Source organism: Eurosta solidaginis, chromosome 4 (genome assembly GCF_040869045.1).
Source record: "Eurosta solidaginis isolate ZX-2024a chromosome 4, ASM4086904v1, whole genome shotgun sequence".
Taxonomy (NCBI): domain Eukaryota; kingdom Metazoa; phylum Arthropoda; class Insecta; order Diptera; family Tephritidae; genus Eurosta; species Eurosta solidaginis.
Window position 1 is genome coordinate 245703594 of NC_090322.1, and position 12484 is coordinate 245716077.

The following is a 12484-nucleotide window of genomic DNA, read 5'->3' on the forward strand; positions in this document are numbered from 1 at the left end:
TATTTCAGTATCTAAAGAAGCCACTTTATTTAAATTTGGCGTGAACATTACTGACATTGCATGTAGTTGATCCACATAATTTTTTTGGAGAATGGGCGTGGCACAAATCGGGATATAGAATTTTTGAAAAAATCGGCACCTTTTTCGGGTAAATTGCTTTTTTTTTAATAACTTGAGGACGATTTAAAGACATGTTCCACTTGGCTCATTTTATTTGAATTAATTTTTTGATAAAAAATATGCAAAGTGAGCATTTAAATTGTTTATTTAACTTTTCGTTTAGTATTTTGTTTTAATAACTTGGTGAAATGGGTGATGCAAAATCCATGTTAAGCTGGCATTGAATGCGCCTGTTTTTTAAATAACTTTTGAACGGTTAGAAAATTTCGCTCCCTAAGCGGGTTAGTGGCTTAGAATATACCCGCGGTAGGTATGCCTGTCGTAAGAGGCGACTAAAATACCAAATTGATTCAAGGGGTTGTGTAGCGCAACCTTCTCAAGGGGTTGCCTGCGCAATATATAGCTTCTCCAACCCAATTGTCAACCTCACCTACCCGTGGCGAATCCTGTTTCTTTAACAGCCGAGGCTCTAGCGACCCCAAGCTCCTTATGGATGTAGGGGGTGGGAGGGCGGTATGGCCTAGAAGGTTTCATGTGGTCATACCAAATCGTTCCCGAGATGGTCGGGCTAGTACCTTAATGCTGCTTGTTACCGGAACGTACCGGATCTGCATCTGGCGAAGGACCATCAATATCGATAACACTCCCAAGGGCCTTCGGGGAGTGTCCCTATCGCAACAACAACAACAACAACAGTTAAATTTCGCAATTGGATTATTATCACTGGCAGTGATGCGCATCCGTTGATACCCCTTTCGACCATATCGGACCAATTTTCGACATGAACAATAAATAGCCTAGACAGTCATAAATGAGTAGAAAATATAGTATCGCGTCGAAAGCCGCCACCGCACCGATATTTTTGACATTCGGTGGCGCCGTGCGAAAAACAACTAAAATCGGCGGCGGCGTTTGTCGGCGGTGTATATCTCTACTGCCCTTTCGTTTTGAGAAAGGTAGAATAGTTGTGGGATTGCAATGCAACATTTTGAGAAACGACCAAGTCACCGTGTAATAATGTGTTGAATAGAACAACGGAATATGACAACATCGCTATTACGTAGAATTAATGTGACATGTTAGTATGAAAAGGAATTTTATGTTAATGTAAAGTTTGGCAAAAAACTCTAATTTTCATTTATATATACCCTCAGAGACCTCAAGCACCCTGTACAATATAATAATATGTGTATGATAAGCTCCTATTAAGCAATATTCTTGGACACTCCAACAAAGTATTGTTCAACAATATATTGGCAGAGCTAACGCGATATCATCGCATCGGGATTAGGTTTCATATCACTTTCACCATCATATACAGCTGCGAGTGAAACAAAAGCAGCAGATATAGTTAGCAAATTTAATCAGTTATGTTCTTTTTTTATTTTAACTAATTTAAGAAAACTTTTTCTAAAAAATTGAAACTTCGAAAAGTTTTATGAAAGTTTCAAAATTTTTAGTTTAGAACTTCATGAAACTTGTTGAGCGAGGAGAGTGAAAAATCGATAACATTTTTTTTTTTTGATATGGAAAAACTTTTAAAGTGTTCTTCGAAAAAAAAATTGACGAATTAATGGATGTTTAGACAACTACTTTTATTCAAATTTGTGAATAATTTATGAATTTTTAAATTTTTTTTCTAAATCATTTTCAAGAATGGTTTACACAGTTTTTGTTATACAATTCGTTATAGCATTTTTAAAATCAGCGAAAATAAAAAAGGCGCGAAAACGGTTTGCCAATTATTTTTGATAAACATTTTTTTTACTCGCATCTGTACATGTGTCATCAGCATAGGGAGTTTTGTATCTGTTTTGAGGCTACTCTTTCGCAAATTCAGCGCTAACCGTCTTTTATTAAATCTATTTGTTCATAATTGTGTTAATAAAAAAAAATATTAAAAAAAATAAAACTAAAAAATTTTAATATGAAAAATGACTCGCTTTCGTTTCGTTTTGGTGTAATATTGCTTCGTTATCGCACGCTGGCTTGCATGCAGCGTGAAAAATTTGCAATATGAATCAGTGCATCCGCCAGCAGCTTCTTGGGTATTCTGTGTCACGGTCGATTTCGATGCTGCTGGAGTTCATGCAACAACAGATGTTCGATTTAAGTTTTTGGTTATTTCCTTCTTTTTTCGACACTTTTGTATTGCTAAATATCAGCAATTAGTGGAGGTTTAAACATTCTTTTTTTCCAAGTTATTTTTGACTCTCGTTGATTACGTGTTAAGCCACTGCCCTTGACTTTCCTTTCAAGTTGTTGTGAGGATTATTTTGCGCAAGATTAAACACATAAGCACATTTTATAATAATTTTTATTGTATGGAATTCGAAATATTGAAATATTGATACGGCAGTGTTTGGCAAGCGCTCCGAGTGTATTTCTGCCATGAAAAGCTCTCAGTGAAAACTCATGTGCCTTGCAGATGCCGTTCGGAGTCGGCATAAAACATGTAGGTCCCATCCGACCAATTTGTAGAGAAAATCAAGAGGAGCACGACGCAAATTGGAAGAGAAGCTCGGCCTTAGATCTCTTCGGAATTTATCGCGCCTTACATTTATTTTACTTAACGTTGATGTGCTCTTTTAAAACAATTTCTTATATACATATACCACATGTTAATGTAATTTAAAATCCAATACATTTTACTTAAAAAACCCAATTCCCTTAAGCTTATTGAAATGTTCCCAGAGTACCACGTATTCAGTATCTTTCCGCTGCTGATTCCCTTTCGAAATGTTTAACTTATGTAGCTTCGATAATTTACGTATAAATTGGAAATGGCGCCCAACATGAGGCTGACCAATTTGACTCACCGAGTGTAAATTCTAACCGATATTTTTGAAGACACGAATGGCTTCGTCAGAAAACGGTATGACTCCCAACAGTTGTCACTGTCGAAAATCATAGCTTTTGTAACTTTGAAAATTTAGCCATTATAGCGCCCAACGTGGGGCCCACGAAATTGGCTTTCATCAAAAATAATTCTGAAAATAATTATAGCGTGTCAGAAAACAATATATGTACGTTAAAACAGATAGAATTGTGATTTTCCAAAAATCATGCACAAATTTCATGAGGAGTTTTAGAGGTACATATATTTTAAATGACTTATGTGGCTTAAGTCGTTAAGTTAAGACAAAGCATCAGTCAAGGTACAAGGGTCAAATATATGCTCAGGCCACCACCTTGTGGTGTCTACCAGTGAGCTGCAATTATTCATCTTTTAAGGTTATTAGTGGACTAACCAAAAAATGAGTATTAGTGCGTATGCAAACAAAGAATATCAAGCACTTATATCCACTAACACACATTTACATAGTCATGCTTCGTAAAATGAATAACCGCTCATAAGCCACGAAGCAGTTCAGTACTCAATTGACTTATTGAGCATGAAAGTCAACTGTGTTATACGAAAACACTAATTGGAATAAGTAAGACTAATAGTGCAATAAAATATATAGTCATATCAGTCTTCTGACGCTAGCAACACAACGATGTACACGAAACTAAACTGAATACAGCGCTAAAGTAAAACCGATGATAAACGAAGTATACAGTGTATTACACACGAAATCAACATGCTTCTGAGTAAAAGCGACTGAGACATCAGTTTATACTCAAAAATGTCATATATGTATGAGACATATGTGTTACGGGGCACTCGTATGTATTTTCTATTTTATGTGCTAATCACTCATAGTATTTGTCTGTACTTGACTAAGTACACATTTAGACACAATTTTTTGGCTCAGGACTAAGTGCACTAATTTTATTAGTATTGAAAGCAGATCTCTAATGTGTACATGCCACTGTGTAGCGAAGAGCGTAAACGTAGTGCACCAGAGGAAAGTTTGCAATCGGGAAGCTGCTCCCGAAATAGATAGTTAATGATAACCCAACTCCTAAATCACACCTTTTCACTGAGAGCAATCTTCGACCTAGCGATGTAATCGATCAGTGGGAGAAAAAAGTAATCCAGCAAGTCCGTAAAGGATTCGACATACCGTGGCCGACGTACAGAGCGTGCACAATTCATGGAGGGAATGCTTCTCCTCATTGCTAAATAGCAACGTAGATGACGAAGCCGATATCCCAATGATTGACAACGGAATACATATTCCAATGGCAATATACCGCATAAAAATAACTGGTGCCGTTAAACTAAAAGCTATGAAGGTGAAGAGTTAAAATGGCGCCTAACGTGGGCCCCCGAATTTGGCTTTCATCGCGGTGTGGGACTTCCAACAATAATTTTGAAGATAAAAAACGCTTGGATGGCAAACACAGATGCTATGAGATTCGGAAAAAATGTACGCGATTTATGAGGTGTTGTACTTGTTGGAATTTGAGGGCCCACTACGGTATATCTTCAGACATTTGAGCTAGCTCCAAAGGAATATACTTCCAAACAGCAAGTCCAGTTGGCTGTGAAGAGCAGTGGTAGGATTTGAGACCAGACAGAGTAGCACATCCCAAAAATCACGCACATGTAAGGACCCATTATTTAGTGAAAGTTTTGAAAGTCTAAGAAATCTTCCGTATTCGGAAGTTTCATGCAAAATTTGGTAGTAAAGATGTTAAATGCATTCAATAAAATTTATTAATGCCACAATAAATTTTATTATACCAAAACTTTTAAATGTAATAAAAGCGCTTCTCAACTGTTTGCCATTACCATTGTCGCCTCGATGCACAGTATCCGGGATGACTGATGCATACGACACGCATTGGACACGCATTTAAAAGCACCAAATTTGAAATCGACCAAAAGTGATGACTATTATTGCAATGACCATAACTCAAAATCCAACAAACAAAAATGAATGTGCTAATGCAAAAGTGACGATAAAAGCATTCAAATGCTTAATAAAAGTTGCATTTAAAATAAGACAAAATACGCGCATGCGCATACATTGCAAAATGGAAAAGTGAAACAAAACGCATCATATCAATATAACCAGTTGCTGTATGTACATATATATGAACGTCTGTCTAAGGCGTTTGCAGTAGTGAGGCAATAGAAAACCCGGCATTTATTTTAATTTTTATTGTTTGCTCGTTTACGAAATGACAAATGCACATACAAACGCGCTGCACTTGGCACTACTGCCCCGCATAAAAGCTTTCAAACAACGGTGGGGCTATTAATATTGGCTTGATATGTACATATATACAAACACATATACACATCTATATACATATATGGCAGTGTATTGGTATTTGAATATGATCACCTGCGTATTTTATTTGACTCCTTGCAAATCCAGTTATACGCAAAACGTTGACAAAACATTGCACGCTTTTGCAAAGAGAAGTTAAATAAATAAACGGAAAAGTTAAAAAAGAAATATGCCAGTCAGGCAAAAAGTCAGTTGGTCGTTAGACGACACGCTTGTTTGGCCGGTTAGTTGGCGTAAAACTGGTAATAATTGCCGGCTTTCCTTTCATGCGGCGCACCAAAAACCAAAGAAAGGAACATGTACAACCACACTGTCTATGGCTGATAACGGGTATGGTGTTCATTTATCGAAACAAAAACCCATTTTTTTCATAGTTTAATCAAAGAGCATTACCTAATCGGCAATGACAGCAAGCGCCGCATAGTGGTCTGCTTTGATGTCGCGCAGACATAAAAATTTATAACTTCTTATGACAAAAGCGATCCGATAAAAAGTCACCAAAGCTTTTAATTGAAGTGACGTCAACTCGTTCATACCATTAGGCTTACGACCGCAACAACGCCTAAAACGATAATTACAATTACGAATATTTCTGTTATTTTACTACTTTATGGCAATACGCTATAACGCAGTTACGACAAACCGTCCGTACGCTAATACGCTAAACGCATTAGCTTTGTCGACAACTATATTACTTTTACGAAAATTTGTTATTTTACGGTAATAAGCATTTACGCTAGCTCGCTTTTACTGTAGTACGTATTAACGATACTGCGAAATTATGCGAATAGATTTTCAAGCTTCGAAGCTACGTTAACACAATTATACGATTTCACGGTTTTACGTTTTTACGTTTCTACGTTAGAAAACGATACCACGCTTTACCGATAATGCCAATTTACTCTGATGCGCTTTCAAGCCGGTGCCGCTTTACGCTTTGCAGCTGTTATGCTTTTACGATTTTGCGCTACTACGCTCTTACGCTTATACGACTTATCGACACCACGATTTACTTGATTTAAGAGGTTAACTTTTACCCAAGGGTTTTTTTCTATTAAGTTCCGGAAAATCATGAATAAATGTTTTTTGAGTTTACAGGCCTCTGGCCTCTTCTTAGCATTATAGTCTCGAATATCTTAATCATGGTAAACAGTTGCCTAAATACCCAATTTTAGACAAATGACATACTATTTTTTAAAATAGATCATTCTACGATTCAACTCCAGAAAAATAACCAAATTTGATAGGTCCACTCTACGGATTGCTATCAGGCGATCATGAAAACTGGAAAAAGATAGGTTGAGTTGTTTCGGAGTCTATAGACTACCTACGTGCATCCTTTTTTAAATATACAGATAACATATTTCAAAGTATTCAATCATTCCTATATAGCCAGTGAGATGAAGCAACAGATACCCCAATCCCTAACTTTGGAATATACGTTACACCACCTGCCTATGAAGATGTAAGTATGAAAATATCCCAGCGAAAAGGAGTCACCTGTATGCTACTATGTCCGGATTTCAGTTCCTTTCAAGGCTTACACGGCCTTATTAACTGATGTACACCAACACCATCAGCTTCATAGGAATTGCTATGTACCTCTAGGAGCCATTCGAGCCTGCGAACAAGACGACTTTCGATTGTTCGAACTTTTTAAAGTGATGCTTATGGAGAAGATAACTATAGCAGCAGGTCTTAACGATATAATAGGTACAATTTATTATAAGAGATACTATTGAAATTGGTTTAACTTTCCGACGAGGTTTAATAATGAATTGAGTGTGGAGCAACGAATAAAAGCTGAATGCTCTCTGGCAAGGTAAGTTAAGCGAATGGATGAAGACGCTACGGCAAAGACAACAATTACATCGATACCCGTACTTGGCACTGCGTAGGGAAAGTTAGTTGGAGGAATACGTGACTTCTCTTTGCACTCCAAATTAGCATGAGAGATTGCGATGCTGGAATTGCGTGACTTGCTACGTCAGAAATCAATCAGGCGATGTAGCCGATCGTTACATGCGGTATGTGGGTAATTTTTTGGAACCAGTTACTTACTTGACAGTTAAAAATTTGAAACTTCGATTTGAAAACAAGCATCAACAAGGAAAATTAAGAACAGAGTAGACAATTGAAAAGTAAACTCTTGTCGACATAAAAAGATCACGGACTCAAGGAGGGGCTCGAAAATAGATGGGAGAACTTTATGAACCTTTAAATATTATTCCCCTTATTTAAAGTTAATAAATTTTCTTCATCGCCAACTTAAACTCTGCCACTATGCAAAGCGTCTTTTTCAAATTTGATCGATTGCGGGTAAAAACAACAAATATACGTGATTGTATAAATGTATGGATGTGTACATTTGTTGCAGGCATGCGTCGCATAATAATGCAAATTAGCATTAAACAAAATGCCAATCAAACTTGCCAAAGATAGCTGTTGATTGACCAAACGAACCGGCCGGTTGTATGTAGCGGCTATAGAAGCATCGTAGTCGTGGTAGACACAAGCGCCAGTGTCTTGACGCAAATGCCCCACCGTAAATATTGAAAGCGTTAAATAAAAAACCAATTGTTGCTTTTTGCATGAAAGTGTTGCATGGTATGCATGGTTTTTACGGATGAGAATCATGAGGGCTGGACAAAGCGAGGCGGGATGTAGTTTTGCAATAAATGTACGATTTCAAGTCTCTTCAATATGTTCAGGTGGCAGCGCGCTATAAGACAACATCTCACATCTGTGTTGATAGGCTACTCCTTTATGGCAGTGAGTAAATAGCAATCAAATTTTGGTCATTTGTATAGCAGAAGGAAAATGGTGTTTGATTGAAGAAATTATGCGAATACTTACATACTCGTGTGTATTTCTAATTAGTAAACAAGTTTTACTTTAATACTTATTTATTAAGACTGCAAAAATCATGTTGGAATTGGAATTGCTAGAGTCATATTGGCGGAGCTGAGCGTTTTGTGTTGTAATTATTTAATTACCTGCAATAAAAAGAGAGGATACAAATTTATTTAATTTTTTTAATTAGCCGTATCTTTTTTTTGTACTAAAAATAGGAAGCATTTTGTTAAATAATAGAAATAACTGGCGCGATATATCTATGAGAATGAGTGTTTTAATGTTATGTGCCCAGGGATATCTACTTGGGGCCCCCATAATAATGCTTGCAAAGGCACGTATTGCAGACAAGGCCTCTTCAAATAGAACATTGGAGTAATATAAAAGTATTGGAAAAAACTATTAACAAAAAAAAAATAAAAATTTTTGAAAAAAATATAAAGAAACGAAAAGATATAGAAATATTAAAATGTAAGAAAAAAATTAGAAATAAAAAAAAAAAAAAAACGAAAAAATATAAAAATTATAATACAAATATATGAAAATATAAAACAAACAGATAAGGAAGGCTAAGTGCGAGTGCAACCGAACATTACATGTTCTCAGCTGAGAGCTTTGGAGACAAAATAAGGGAAAATCACCAGGTAGGAAAATTAACCTTGGGTAACCCTGGAATGTGTTTGTATGACATGGGTATCAAATGGAAGGTATTAAAGAGTATTTTAGAAGAACTCGGCCGAATTAACCATATTTCGATAAAATTCACCGAATCTCCGCTAAGTCAAGAACAACAGAACCGATTTGTTGATTTTACTAGCACCATTTCTTTCAGTGTACGAACCTGGACAAGCAAAGGTGCGGTTTAGATACATATACTTTGAAGCCGCACAAAGTACAATGCACAAAGAGCCACACATTTTTTACTTAGAAAGGTCCTAAGGCACAGGTTGCTAATATGTGTAAATCGTGGAAACACACCATTAATTTAGGATTAACCGAATAGACGATTTTGGCTGTTGCGTAACAAAATGCGCCAGCTATCTCTGTTTCGCAATACCTGACACTTCTAAAAACCTCTTCCATTTTCCTAACATGGCTTAGCCAGTGAAGACTTAGGGCTTTTGTTCCTAGCCTAATGTACATATCTGTTTAAAAGTCATGCAGCTCATCAATAAACATCCTTCGATGAACTCCGATTCATTCTTGGATGACAGCGAGTACTTCGTCGAGCCGAGCCGAGCTTATTTTCATGCGAGAAGGAAATTTGTATAGAACACAGTGAATGCGAGAACCAGCGCTGAAATTCTGTTTATTCCATGTGTTTTGCTTTTATGTAATTTATTCTTGTTGTTCATTTGTGTTTATATCAGGCATGCTTAACGAACGAAACGATATCATTTCGTTACGATAATCAACGTTAACAAACGAAACGAAGTCATTTCGTTTCGTTTATTAACGTTAAGAACGACAAATTAACGTTAATTTGACGATCTTAACGTTAATAAACGAAACGAAGTGACTTCGTTTCGTTTATTAGCGTTGATTATCGTAAAGAAATGATATCGTTTCGTTCGTTAAGCATGCCTGGTTTATATAATTGCTGTACACGGTAATGGATTCATCCATGAAGAGTATTTTACTTCTCCTAGTGTGATTAATGCAATTATTAACGCAAAAGTATTTGGAAAACATCCAATTACACTAAAAAAAAATTTTCCCTTATTATTTGATCGATTTCACTTATTATTTGATCCATATCCATTAAAAAACACGAATTCACGCTAAAAAGCAAACATCAAAAATGCAAACAAGTGCGTAAAACGCTTTGTAACTGTTTTCTCGCACTCATCGGCTTTGCGCTCGCCTCTTGTTCACGTCTACTAAGCGAATCAGTTTTTTCTTTTCGCAATTAGCGACGAGTGCAGTAGAAGTCAGCTTTTATGAGTGCGGTTCGCTTAGTTCACGTGAAGCTAGCGAAACACCTAAAAAATCAGTTAAAACAAGTAAGGAAGGTTAAGTTCGGGTGTAACCGAACATTACATACTCAGTTGAGAGCTATGGTGACAACATAAGGGAAAATAACCATGTAGGAAAATGAACCGAGGGAAACCCTGGAATGTGTTTGTATGACATGTGTATCAAATGAAAGGCATTAAAGAGTATTTTATGAGGGAGTGTGCCATAGTTCTATAGGTGGACGCCATTTAGGGATATAGCCATAAAGGTGGATCAGGGTTGACTCTAGAATGCGTTTGTACGATATGGGTATCAAATGAAAGGTATTAATGAGTATTTTAAAAGGGCGTGGACCTAAGTTCTATAGATGGACGCCTTTTCGAGATATCGCCTTAAAGATGGACCAGGGGTGACTCTAGAATGCGTTTGTACGATATGGGTATCAAATGAAAGGTGTTAATGAGCATTTTAAAAGGGAGTAATCCTTAGTTCCATAGGTGGACGCCGTTTCGAGATATCGCCATAAAGGTGGGCCAGGGGTGACTCTAGAATTCGTATGTGCAATATGGGTATCAAATGAAAGGTGTTAATGATTATTTTAAAAGGGCGTGGGGCTTAGTTCTATAGGTGGACCCCTTTTCGAGATATCGCCATAAAGGTGGACCAGGGGTGACTCTAGAATTCGTTTGTGCAATATGGGTATCAAACGAAAGGAGTTAATGAGTAGAGTGGGCCTTTCTGGACCAGGGGTGACTCTAGACTTTGTTTGTACGATATGGGTATCAAATGAAAGGTGTTAATGAGTATTTTTAAAAAAGGAGTGGGCCTTCGTTCTATAGGTGTTCGCCTTTTCGAAATATCGCCATAAAGTTGGACCAGGGGTGACTCTAGAATGAGTTTGTACGATATGGGTATCAAATTAAAGGTATTAATGAGAGTTTTAAAAGGGAGTGGTGGTAGTTGTATATGTGAAGGCGTTTTCCAGATATCGACCAATTTGTGGACCAGGGTGACCCAGAACATCATCTGTTGGATACCGCTAATTTATTTATATATGTAATACCTGCCAAGATTTTAAGGGTTTTTTATTTCGCCCTGCAGAACTTTTTCATTTTCTTCTACTTAATATGGTAGGTGCACAACCATTTTATAAAGTTTTTTCTAAAGTTATATTTCGCGTCAATAAAACAATCCAATTACCTTACCATATTTCATCCCTTTTTTCGTATTTGGTATAGAATTATGGCATTTTTTTCATTTTTCGTAATTTTCGATATCGAAAAAGTGGGCGTGGTCATAGTCGGATTTCGTTCATTTTTCATACCAAGATAAAGTGAGTTCAGATAAGTACGTGAACTGAGTTTAGGAAAGATATATCGATTTTTGCTCAAGTTATCGTGTTAACGGCCATGCGGAAGGACAGACGGACGACTGTGTATAAAAACTGGGCGTGACATCAACCGATTTCGCCCATTTTCACAGAAAACAGTTATCGCCATAAAATCTATACCCCTACCAAATTTCAAAAGGATTGGTTAATTTTTGTTCGACTTATGGCGTTAAAAGTATCCTAGACAAATTAAATGAAAAAGGGCGGAGCCACGCCCATTTTTAAATTTTCTTTTATTTTTGTATTTTGTTGCACCATATCATTACTGGAGTTGAATCTTGACATAATTTACTTATATACTGTAAAGATATTAAATTTTTTGTTAAAATTTTACTTTAAAAAAAATTTTTTTTTAAAAGTGGGCGTGGTCCTTCTCCGATTTTGCAAATTTTTATTAAGCGTACATATAGTAATAAGAGTAACGTTCCTGCCATATTTCATCATGATATCTTCAACGACTGCCAAATTACAGCTTGCAAAAGTTTTAAATTACCTTCTTTTAAAAGTGGGCGGTGCCACGCCCATTGTCCAAAATTTTACTAATTTTCTATTTTGCGTCATAAGTTCAACTTATCTACCAAATTTCGTCGCTTTATCGGTCTTTTGTAATGAATTATCGCACTTTTTCGGTTTTTCGAAATTTTCGATATCGAAAAAGTGGGCGTGGTTATAGTCCGATATCGTTCATTTTAAATAGCGATCTGAGATGAGTGCTCAGGAACCTACATACCAAATTTCATCAAGATACCTCAAAATTTACTCAAGTTATCGTGTTAACGGACGGACGGACATGGCTCAATCAAATTTTTTTTCGATCCTGATTATTTTGATATATGGAAGTCTATATCTATCTCGATTCCTTTATATACATATGTACAACCAACCGTTATCCAATCAAACTTAATATACTCTGTGAGCTCTGCTCAACTGAGTATAATAAGCGCGACAAATTTTTTATCTTTACAACTTAAGCTTACTT

The 12484-nt window shown here is 36.5% G+C and overlaps 1 protein-coding gene across 9 annotated transcripts in view; it reads right to left on the minus strand.

Annotated features, from left to right (window-relative positions):
- Drak (Death-associated protein kinase related) overlaps positions 1-12484 on the minus strand; it is a 458585-nt gene that overhangs the window by 107754 nt on the left and 338347 nt on the right. The window contains exon 1 of one of the 9 annotated variants that reach the window (XM_067785424.1): positions 8163-8302. The exons of the other annotated variants lie outside the window; for them this stretch is intronic. The gene's annotated coding sequence lies outside the window, so the exon portion shown is untranslated. Of the gene's footprint in view, positions 1-8162; positions 8303-12484 lie in introns of those variants that run through there. 9 annotated transcript variants of the gene reach the window in all.